Source organism: Diabrotica undecimpunctata, chromosome 1, assembly GCF_040954645.1.
Source record: "Diabrotica undecimpunctata isolate CICGRU chromosome 1, icDiaUnde3, whole genome shotgun sequence".
Lineage (NCBI taxonomy): Eukaryota > Metazoa > Arthropoda > Insecta > Coleoptera > Chrysomelidae > Diabrotica > Diabrotica undecimpunctata.
The window spans coordinates 157,311,351-157,324,616 of record NC_092803.1 but is presented as its reverse complement, the minus strand read 5'-3'; positions in this window follow the sequence as shown (position 1 = coordinate 157,324,616).

Here is a 13,266-nt window from a genome sequence, read left to right as displayed (position 1 = left end):
CATTAAAACATATGGCTGTCATTTTTCAGAATGACAATGTGAATAAATTTGTTTCGAATAGCTACGGCTATTCAAACAAACTGATTCAAGACATTAAAATATTTGGGTGTCATTCTGCAGAATGGTGAACTGAATATCCATTCAGAACATTATTTGTCATTTTTCAGAATGACGAACTGAAAATCCATTCAGAACACTATAACATTTATTTGTCATTTTTCAGAATGACGAACTGAAAATCCATTCAGAACATTAAAACATTTATTTGTCATTTTTCATAATGACGAACTGAAAATCCATTCAGAACATTAGAACATTTATTTGTCATTTTTCAGAATGACGAACTGAAAATCCATTCAGAACATTAAAACATTTATTTGTCATTTTTCAGAATGACGAACTGAAAATCCATTCAGAACATTAGAACATTTATTTGTCATTTTTCAGAATGACGAATAAAATAAATTTGCTTCAAATAGTCAGAACTACTCAAATAAACCCATTCAGATCATTGAAACACTTTGTTGTCATTTTTCAGAATGACAATTAAAATATATTTTTTTTTAGTTCCAGCTATTCAAACAAATTCCTTTTAAACAATAGAATATCTTTATGTCATTCTACAAAATGACTACACTATCATGTAACTAAGCTGAATAATTTTAAGATCTTTGAATCTTAAATCTCTTGATGTTTTCACCACCAACAACTCCTTCATAAGGACGCCTTGTTCTTGATGAATGTACATCTTCTTTTACACGATATCTATCATTTGGTAGAACCTCAACAATCCTGAATGGCCCTCTATACTTTTCTAAAAGCTTCTTACTTTTATTGTTTGCTGGAAAACTTGTAACTTTTGTCAATACCAGGTCACCAACAGCATATTTCACTGGAGAGCATCTTTTTTTATTAAATTCGTTATTCTGTTTGATTCTGTTTTCTTCTAATCGTTTAGCTACATCCTTTCTCAATGACGTTACACCAATAATGTCCATATCATTATTATCTATGTATTTGTCTCCATCAACTCTTAATTTGTACCCGAAAAACACTTCACTGGGAGAAGATTTAGTTATTCGGTGTTTTGTCTCGTTTATTCCTTGTTGAATGTTTTTTAAATTTTTATCCCACATATCGGACTCAAATTTTGCACCCATTGTCGCCATGGTATCCAGTAATGTTTTATTTGCCCTTTCTACTTGGCCATTGCCTCTAGCCATTCCTACTGCAGTTGTAAACACTCTAAGTCCTCTCTCTGCCATATAATTCAAAAATTCTTTTGAAACAAAAGCTGATCCTGCATCTGATATCATTCGTTTGGTGTTACCAAATATTTTAAAAATTTCTTCTAAAGCACAAATAACATGTTTACTTGATGTATCTGGGACAGCTTCAACAAACACAAATTTAGAAAAGGCATCAATCAAAACCAAGACGTATTTATTTTGAGATTTCGTTAACACAAATGGCCCTAAATGATCGGCATGGAGTGTATGAAACGGTCTAGCATATTTTCGAATGGAATGTAGATAGCCAGGCTTTTTTCCTCCCGGTTATTTATAGTATAAACAGGCAAGACAAGCCGAAATGTATTTCTTAATAAATCTTCGCAATCGTGGAGACCAATACCGTTCTTTTATTCTTTCAATTGTTTTATCCAACGCAAAATGTCCAATATCGTCATGATTCATTTTGACAATTTGTCAACGACAATTTTTAGGCACATACCATCTTCTACCATATTCCGTTATTTTATAAACTTTGTTTCCTCTTAAATCATATTTCTTGAAAGTATCCTTATGATTTACCTAATCTCCTGACAAAAGAATATCTTTAATTTTTTTTTTATTTCCGTATCTGTATTCTGTGCTTCTCTTAGATAGTCGTCTTCTTTGATGAGCATCACTTTAATTTCAAGACTTTCCTCTGCTTCAGTTCTTTCAAAGTTCCTACTTAAGACATCTACATGTTGTAGTTGTACTCCTGATTTATGTTTTATTTCAAAACAAAAATCTTGTAAACACAAAACCCATCTTGCTGGTCTTGGGATTATTGTTTGTTTTACTAATGCATTTTTAACGGAATTGCAGTCTGTTATTACAGTAAAAGATCTTCCTGCTAAATAATATCTATACCTTTCTAAGGGTTTGACAATAGCCAAAAGCTCTAATTTAAAAGAATGATATTTCTTTTCTTCTTTTGTGGTTTGCTTGCTAATATAGGCAATTGACTTTTCACGACCATCAACAATTTGTGTTATTATGCCTCCAAATCCTTCTCTACTTGCATCCGTGTAAACTATTATGTCATGTTTCGGATTAAATATTGTTAAAATTGGTTCTGAGACTATAACTTTCTTTATTTCTTTAACAATTTTTGTTTCTTCCTCTGTCCATGTCCAATTTACTTCTTTTTTTTATCAATAAGAAAAGAAGGGCTTGCGAACGATGAATTACTCTTTTGAATAATATTTGCATCCAATAATTCTTGTATTGTTTTTTGTAAAATTTCTTTGTCAGCTGCAGGTGTTCTGTAGGGACGAAACTTAACTACATCTGAACTTGTAATATCGATTCTCATAACAACAGAATGCGATTTTTTTAGAGCTTTCAAATTTGTATAAAAACAGTCCTCGTGATTTAGCAAAATATTTTCCAACATCATTTTCTCGTGTTTAGATATATTTCCTGTACTTATTTCTTTATCTAAGTCTTTCTTATATTTAAATGTTAAACTATTATCTATCCTCTAATACATAATATTTACATCTTCTGTAAAATTTCTTCCTATTAGAAGGTCATTAACCCAATCTTTATCCATGACATACAACATAATATTTAATTCTACAAAATCGATTTTTATTTTAGCAAATACATAATATTCAACTGATAAAGAATTTCCCAAAAATCCAGAAAGTTTTACATCTTTAGTTAATGATTTTATTTCTAATTTAAACTTATCTGCCAATTCTTTTGAAATTAGCGAACAATCGCTGCCAAAATCAATGAATGCAGTATGGCTGTGCTCATTTAAGAAAATAATTTTATTAAATTTATTTTCGGAAGAATTAAACTGTATTTGTTTAACAGATTTATTTTTTTCTAAATTTTTGTTCGCTTTATTTACTTTTGTCTCTTGACATTCTTTGTTCTTTTGACAGTTTTGTTCAGTATGACCTTTAATTTTACAAAACCTGCATATTTGGTTTCTGTGGTGACAATGTTTTTTTAAATGACCCTGAATTCCACAGCACATACAAGGTTTATTCTTGTTAAATTTGTTATTATGTACAAATTTTGATTTGGAAAAAAACAATTGGATTTGTTAAATCAGGCAATTTTTCTGGACTTTTGTGATAAAGCTTATTTCTTAAATAAACTGCCAATAAATTGACATCTTTGATTTGAGCAACTTCAATAGCAGATTTAATATGTTCGTCTCCAATAGCACCAATTATTAAAGAAATCTTATCTGACTCGGAAAAATTTACTTTAAGTTTATTAATTTTTGCTAAATGTTCAAAATAAAATTCATATAATGAAGAACCCTCTGTTGGTTTATGATGGGCTTCGTCCATAAAAAGATCATAAGTATTTCGTGTACTTTGAAAAGTATTTTCTAACACTGATCTCCATTCTGCCCAAGAAAATTGAGACCATGCAACTTCATTTTCAATAAAACTAGCGTACCATGTTTTAGCGGTACCTCTAAGCTTAGAAATCGCTTGAAATATAATGTAGTTATCAGACCAACTATACGTCTTAGCATTGTGCTCTATTATTTCAATCCATCGATCTATTTCTCCAATTAGTGGATCAAATTCAGGAATAAAACTGACGGATTCAATGTTTCTATTCGTACAATTATAAGATGCAGATGGTGAATTTATTTTTGTGGCATTTTCTCTAATTTGAGGCAAAGGCGAAGACGTATAGGTTCTATTTATTTTTGAATGTTTAGATCTTTTTCTTGACTTACGTGTTCTTTTCGTTTTCGTATACCTTGACTCCCTTCTCGGCGAAGAATCGGTAGACGAAATTGTTGTGGTTTCACTACTGGAACTACTATTTCGCTTGGACTTTTTCCTTTTCGGCATTTTGGACACTTTCAATCACTTAACATTAAAAACAGTTCACTAAATTCTACCGTAGGTTCTTTAACACACTTCTGATATCGTCTATTAAAATAGTATCGTCTATTAAAATAGTTAAAACACGTATTTACGTAAATATAGCTATTTTATTAAATTAAATCAAACTCGTTCACAATGGTCATAATTAAATCACACCAAATTATTATCTCCCGTTCCGCTGTGTTTATGTGTCATCACCGAACTACTCGTGACCATATAAGGCAATTAGTGACCCAAGCCAATCACCGTATTAGAAGTTGAGTGTGACTTCACAATGTCATAACAGAACTACCAGTATTCCATTTTAAGCTGATTAGGACATTAGGAAGTTAGTGACTTAAGCTGATCAGCGTATTAGGATAATAGTGTGACTGCATTAAGTACTAACACACCGTCTCACAGACGACATTACATCTCTGGGTATCGAATATCTTCCCAACTCATCAATTTTCAGCTTGTTCATGTTCATTATGAACGACACAAGCTTTCTATTTATCTAACTAAAGTATTCTTTTCATTTTTGATTCGTTTATAGTATAGTGCTTCTATGCTATTTGTCTTTGTTGTGTTCTATATTGTAAAAAGGCTTTCTTCTTTTCTTTACATTTTATTACCACTTCCTCTCTAAACAATGTGTTTTCTTTTTTGATATGTTGGTGTTCATTTTTATTTCTCCAAGTGATTTTGTTGCTTCGTTAATTATGTTATTTTAGAGTTTTTTGCAGCTTTTCTCGGTGTTACCGTTTTGTGATATTTATTCTCTGCAGTCATCTTTTATATTTTTTTCTGTATAGGTATTTCGTGGATTCCGTATTAATTTCTTCGACTCTGATTTTTCTTTGTGTTAACGCTGCTCTCTTGGGTTTGAAGTATTTCATGATAATTCTTATTTTACATTATATTAGGCTATGGTTGCTACCTACATCTGCTGAGTTGAGGCCTCTTATGTCGATTATTGTTGATAAATGTATATTTCTGTTGGTTATAACATAATCTTTTACAGATTTCTGTCCATGGGTATTATTGAATGTATATTTTCGGTGGCCTTTATGGTCTAAAAATGTGTTGTTTGTTCTAAATTCGTTTTTCACAATATTAGGTATCATTTTCCCTCTGACATGATCTATTACTTGTTTGTAATTCGTCACAAAACGTTTTACTTGTTATTTAAGGCTTGTTATTTTCTAGGCCGTATACTTCGATGATGTTTAGGCCTTCCTACTTCAGGCTTGTCTTTGCCCTTACAATCCTTTCTGATATGTATCGACACTCTGATGCGATTTTGATATCTTTGATGTATTAATAAGATTACACCTTCTTTGGCCGGGTCTGTTTTTGCTACTCCACTGTAAATTTTTATAAGCGACCGGTTTACCTCTAAAAAGACGCTTAGAAATGGAATATACTGACATTTTTTTAGCATTTCTATGGCACAAAACCTTCTTTATTTAATTCTATATAATATTTCAATTTCAATGTATTTTTTTTTATTTTTTCAAGTGAGCCGGAAATTGTAATTATCAAATAACTTACAACAAAAAAATAATTTTCTGAATCGCTTCGAGTAAATTTTTTTGGACGTATCTCATTGAAGTAAAATACTTTTTTTGCCTGGTAATTTTTGAAAAAATGCTTCCTTTTTCGAATTATTTGCAATTTTTTGTTGAAAAAATGCCGTAATTAGTGATTTTTGGGATTTTTTTCTAAAAAAATTACTAAATGAATTAAAATTCTACAAAAAGGTTTATAATATTTAAACCTTCACGTGTAAGTAAGAATATTTTGACAAGGATAAGTGGTTTCTATTTTTTTAAAAACAGTTTTAAATTTAGACAAATATTTCTACGCGCCACGCGCCTGAATCGCCGCGACCGTATACGCTTATTATTATCATATACAGCGATAGATTACTCGGAATGCATATTCGAAATATTTGGTTTCATGTTTTTCATGTTTCATGTTATTCTTACTTGTACTCGAAGTTTAGTAGTTATGTAGAAAAAAAAAATTCCAAAAATCACTAATTAAGGCAATCACGAACTCGAAAAGCAGTGGCGCTCTCAGTGGCAGTGGGAGGGGGGGGGGGTTGGTGGTTAAACGCCCCTCCAGGGCACTATTCCGACACTGTTTACAAATTTTAAGGCCTCAAAAATAATGGAGGTAGCATACAAAAATTGCTTAAAAAAAATTTCGGTGCCCAATCAAAACCACCCCCACAGGAAAATTCTAGGTGCGCTACTGTCGAAAAGAAAGCATTTAAAAAAAAAACAATAGGTGACATACCTATAAAAAAATTTTACTCTAAGCGATTCGGAAAATGTTTTTTTGTTATAAATTGTATGTTAATAACAATTTTCGGCCCACTTAAAAAATTAACCCTTTGTTAGGCACGTGGTCTACAATCGTAGACCACCTCTTTTCAAACTCTTGTATATCTCTGTCATTTTCTCTTACATGCATGTGCATCTCAGTAGCTGTTGCTAACGGACGTCTTATTCTAATTTATGGTTTTATTTGTGTTCGGCACTTCAGTTGAGTATTTTGTCAAGCATAGAATAGTACTGGTCTACCATTGTAGACCACGTGTCCACTGACGTTACATCTGGCTACATTGCAGATATTTGATTCTATTGTTTTCAAAATTCAAAGTAAGTTTTAGTTATTACCATTTGGTACACTTGTAGTTACTGTGATATATTTTATATAATACTATGTCTGATAATAAAAGAAGACGGATGGAACGAAACAACGACCCGGAAGTTTGGTCTCGATGGTTTGAGGTGATATCAAGTGGGGAAGAAGAAGACTGTGATGATGAGTCCGAAGATGATCTCGATGTGAATATGAATTTTGCTAAAAGGAGTGATCACGAAACAGACTCTGAATTAGAAACATCGGAGCAAGAGGAATTGGCCCAACATGAAGGAACATCAGACGACTCTGATAAAGCACGTCCTTCAAATTTTTACATAGGAAAAGACAGGGTGACTAAAGGGAAAGAGAATACATGTAATTTTCGTATCCGTTCTCAGAATCTCATGAAACTTATGCCTGGTACAAAAGGAAACGCACGCACTGTTGAAACTGAAATTGATTGCCTGAAGTTATTTTTGGATGAAACAGTTATTAGAGTAATAACTGTCTCGACAAATATTTTTATTGAAAAGATACGGAGCAATTACCATAGAAATCAAGATTGTAGACAAACTAATGAAACTGAAATTCGTGCATGTATTGGGATATTGTTCTTGATTGGTATTCTTAGAAGTTCCAGAAAAAATTTACATAAAATATGGGAAAATTCTTAAGGATCCGGAGTTGAGTCATGCTACCTGGCAATGAGCGAGAAAAGGTTTCAATTTCTCATAAGATGTCTACGGTTCGATTATGTGGAGACAAGAACAGAGCGAAGAGAAATTGATAAACTTGCACCCATTAGAGAACTTCTGGAAAAATTTTTGGTGAATTTCCAAAATAACTTCATTCCCAGTGAGTATCTTACAGTAGATTAACCACTATTAGCATTTAGGAGACAATGTGCGTACATCCCCAGTACATCCCAACGAAGCCAGCCAAATATGGCATTAAAACATTTGATCGGGTAGATGCAAAATCATTTTACACATTAATTTGGAAACTTAGTGGGAACTCAGCCAGAAGGTCCATACAAATTTGTGAATACCAGTAACGAAATAACTCTGGTTGGTAGAGCCCATCGCAGGTACCAGTCGTAATATTACGGCAGACAACTGGTTTAGCAGTTTATTATTCGCCAACAGTGTACTGAAGAAAAAACTTACATATTTGGGTACTGTAAGGAAAACAGACTAGAGGTTTATGCCCCAGAAAAATTGAGAAGTTAAGTCGTCTCTTTTTGGTTTCCAAGCTGATTGTACTATGGTGTCATATGCTCCAAAGAAAAGTAAGTCGGTGGTATTGATATCCTTCATGCACAATGATGATGCTATAGATGAAGATACTGGAGATGATAGAAAGCCAGTAATGATCACTGATTATAACAACACCAAAATCGGCGTGGATGGTTGTGTTTTACAGTTTATTGAATATTTCTGGCATAAACGCCCTCTGCGTGTATAAGGCTAATCATTCCAAACAGAAAATAAAACGCAGTGACTTTCTTAAAAAGTGTGCTTGGGAATTAATCCGACCACAAATTGAAATTAGATCAACAATTTCTCGGTTCCCAAGAGAAATGAGGAAGGGATTTCAATCTCTGCTGGGCATAGAAAATAATCCCTCTCAACCCCTTGTGCGCCCATAGAATTATGTCAGGCGTTACCAAATTTGAACAAATCTTCTAGAAAGTCTTGTGTGAAGTGCGGAGCGTTTGCATGCAAAAACCACATGAAAGAAATCTGCAATTATTGTTTTACTGACTAAAAATGTAATGTCTTATGTAGTCTCTAAGCGTTGATTAAATAACCCCAATTGGATTTTGGATGATTTTGTTCTAAGTATTATTAGGTAGGTACAACAATTCTTCTTTTATCAAATTTACACTAAAGTTCTTATTAAAGTAAAATAATTTTAATGCTTCATAAAAATTTTAAAATGTATGGAGTAGTCTTTTTATTGTCTAGTAAAGAAATAAGTAAACCTTTTGTTACAAAGACTGGTCAGATTCATTAACAATAATTCAACAAATATACCCAATGCAATATTATGATTGAAACTATGAAACTTTAATATAAATATAATAGTCTATGATCGTAGACCGCGTGATCAACCGTGTCTCAGTTTACCACGTGCCTAACGGATGGTTAAAAAAAATACATTTGAACTTAAAAAAGATTTTTTCACACAGAATTACGCGCTAAAATTTGCTGCACGTATTTACTAACACTCTGTATACATGAAGTATAAATAGATTAATAATAAATGATTTTTTTATAATACGATTAGAGCTCGTATAAAAAAGTTAAGAAAATATGTAATACTTAAACAAGTAACTTAATATGTAATTATAAAAAACACAAGCTTACTTTTATATTGCTAATAAAAGCACAAAAAACAAAATGAGTTGGTGTCCTTAATCTCACTGGAAGTATCGCCTGCCCAAGGAAGCATAACGTTAAAGAAACGTGTCTATTTGAATTTCAAATGAAACACAATCAAATTATCTCTTTATTTTCACAGCGGACATGAAATGTATAAGTTACTGAATGTTGTCAATTGAAAAAGTTGGGCGGCTTTATTAAATTTCAAAATGGGAATAATAAGCAGCTATGAAAACGTACGAATAGCACGGTCTAAGAGAAAATAATAGATTCTGCATTCGTCCGTTTAGAACTATGGACGGTTGTTATAAAATTACGAATTGCCAAAGCTATTGCGCAAAGGACCCCGGCACTGGTATTATGTAAAAGTAGTTTAGGTTAAATTGGCTGAAACTTTGCAGAGAGGTAGCTTTGATCATTCTGATCAAAAGTTTGAATCAAAGTTCTTAACTGTTTCTTCAAAAATAGTATGCCGTTTTGGATCGCCGACAATATAAGAATAAACCAATTGTATTACACCAAAAAAATCAAAAATCTTTATATTTTCAATATGATTAGCGCAAGTGATTACCAATGCTAAAGTAAGGCAATGCTCATAGTAATAAATATATAAAATTTTAATATTTTTCTCTTTATATCTTTTCTATACACCAGTAAAGTTTTCTGACATCGCTGAAGCTCCATCAAAGCATACAGCTTGACCATCGTCCAAGAAATATTCATATCATGTAAAGTAGAATTTATTATTAAAAAAATGGTTTCTGCATCAAATATATTTGTTCCGTGGTTGTGTGGATTCGTGTGTGATAAACTTATTTTCCACGGAAACAAAATAAAAATAATAATGAAATTATATAAAACGTAGAAAAAACTGCCAATAATATTTATTCACAAAACGTAATTAACCCAGATATGCCTGACGTACAATAAATTGTACACCACAAATATCTTTTACCTTGATTATCTATAAGGATCATAATAGAAAAAAGATCGGCTAAGAATCTAGAAACTCATATTACGTTTGTAGACCTGCAAAAAGCATATGACAACATCCCCTTAACAAAACTGTGGACAACGTTGAAAAGATCTAACATCAACCACACATTGATAAATGCTGTACAAGAACTATCTAGAGACTCTAAGGCACAGATAAAAACAGGAAAATATCTAACGGAAGAATTCCTGATTACAAAAGGCTTGCGACAGGGATGCTGTATCTCACCAACCTTATTCAAGATATATGTTGCAGCGGCATTGGAAAGATGGAAAAGAAAGGTACATAGGATGGGTATAGAGCTTAGCAATGAATGTATATATACACTCCAGTTTGCTGATGACCAGGTAGTGCTAGCGACCGACAGGGAAGACATGCAGTACATGCTAAGAAAACTGATAGAAGAATATAACGACTGGGGAATGAATGTCAATACAACAAAAACCAAATACCTTTGTATTGGAAACGAGTCAGATAACATAGACCTCGAAAACGGACAACATATTTCCTGCTGTCAGAGCTATGACTACTTGGGTGTTGACAATTGACAATACAGGAACTGATACACGGGAAATAAAAAAAAACGAATCACTCAAGCAAAGAAAGTCTTAGGATGTCTCAATGGTATACTGTGGAGTAAAGAGATAACGAAAGGAAGGAAATTTAATATATATATATATATATATATATATATATATATATATATATATATATATATATATATATATATATATATATATGAGACCATGATTAAAACTACTCTTCTTTATGGCGCTGAAACATGGAGAATTAGTGAAAAGAACAAAAAGCGAATAGAAGCAGTAGAGATGGATGCAATGAGAAGATCTTTAGGTATTTCCAGATGAGACCGAATCAGAAATGATGTAATAAAACAACGTATGGAAATAGAAGGAAATATAACTCAAGATATAGAGAAGAAACAATTAAGGTGGTATGGGCATGTTCAACGGATGCCAGCATCAAGACTCCCCAAAAAAGTAATAGAATGGCAACCGATAGGTCGACGGAAAAGAGGAAGACCCAGATTAGAATGGCAACACGGCGTAAACAAGTCCATGAGCGAAAGAAATTTAACAACAAACGACTGCGAAGATAGGAAGAGATGGTGTTTAGGTATCGGACAACGTCGAAAGACGTTCTAAACCGATGTATATATATATATATATATATATATATATATATATATATATATCATATCATATTTCTTGATAACCGCCTAAATACTTTCAGAATGTAGTAATCAACCATAGAGTGTAGCTGTGAATTGCTGGCTTTGAAATATTTGGCAATAATATTGTGATAAAGTTTACAGTTTTTATAACATGGCCGAATTCGGAATACGATTTGCTAAGTAAGTAAATATTTGTTATAATGTATATAAAAAAAAATATTCTTTTTGTGTTTACTTGTAGAAAACACATTTATATTTCAATTTAGATTTATAAATTGGATAAATTATTATTTTATAACTAGAGTTAGGCCATTTGATTTTAGCGTACAAAATATTGTACGACAGGAAAATACCATACTATTTATTTTTAGGGGCTTTTCATTGGAGGATTCGCTTAGTATGTTAGAAGATGATGAAAATTTAGTATCAAATGTAGATAGTATTATTTTGATGCCTCCAATAAATGTATGTGATGTCCTAACAGACGAAGACTCTGGTGATGAAGATCTAATGTTGATGGATAATTTACCTGGGTCTCAATTACAAGCTTCTGCTGAAATAAATGTGCAAAATAATGACGGTGACGCACTAGTAACCGATTCTCAAGATAATATTTCATTACCAGAGCAGGGAAAAAAAAGAACAGTTAAAGGGTCTAAGGAAAAAAATCTACCACTGGGTAAAAGAAGACATTTAAATGGAAGACCAATGTATCATTGTAAACGAACTTCCAGAACAACATGATTCCTAAGAGTCCTCTTGAATGGTTTTCCCTTTTTTTATGAAGAACTCACTACACCTGATAACATCAGAAACTAATCGATATACTTCACCGAATAACCGCCAACAAGAAGTTCGAGAATACTTATGAAGTCAAAGCTTTTCTGGGAACTCTCATATTGAGTGGGTATGTAAACATTCCTCGCAAGAGAATGTTTTGGCAACTTGACAGGATGCTAACAATCAACTTTTGACAGAAGCTCTTACGAGAGATAAATTTGAATTTATTATATCAAATTTTCATCTGACAGATAACTGTACCTTAGAACAAGGAGATACATTTGCAAAAGTTAGGCCTTTGTTTGTAAATTTAAATAAGAAGTTTATGAAGTACGGACCTTTAACGGCAACGCATTCTGTAGATAAAGCAATGGTTCCGTACTTTGGAAGGCATTCATGCAAACAATTTATACATGGTAAACCCATCAGACACGGATACAAATTATGGGTTGGTACATCACGTCTTGGCTATATTTACTGGTTTGAAACATACCAAGGATCATCAACTAATATTAGTGAAATTTATATCGATTATGGAGTCGGAGCAAGCGTCGCATTAGAATATTCTGATGTGTTAAGGAAAAAATGGCCAAATGAAAAAAGTTTTTGGTTTTTGATAATTTTTTTACCTCTGTTCCCCTTATGGAAAAACTATTTACCAGGAGTACACTTACAAGATTCAAAAATTATGAAAAAAGAAAAGAGAGGGACATTTGACTACAGAAAAATTGCTGATCAAAATATAATTGCAGTAAAATGGCATGACAATAATTTAGTAACGCTCTGTTCAAACTCGGCAGGACTTCAACCAATTCATCTCGTAAAGCGGTATTCACAGAAAGAGAAGAAGATGATCCAGGTATGAAACAAAATAGACAATCTTCCTCTGTAATACTAGTAGTATTTATCATTTCAGGTTGAACAACCGCATCTCGTACATGAGTATAATGTAAACATGGGCGGAGTAGATCGTAGTGATCAAAATATTAGTCTCTACCGCATTTCTATTCGTGGCAAAAATGGTACTTTTCATTGATCAATCAATGCATTGACATGGCTGTTCAGAATGCCTGGCAACTTCAATGTTTGTATGGAGGAAAACTGGACCAGTTATCATTTAGAAGACGCATGGCAACATCATTGTTAT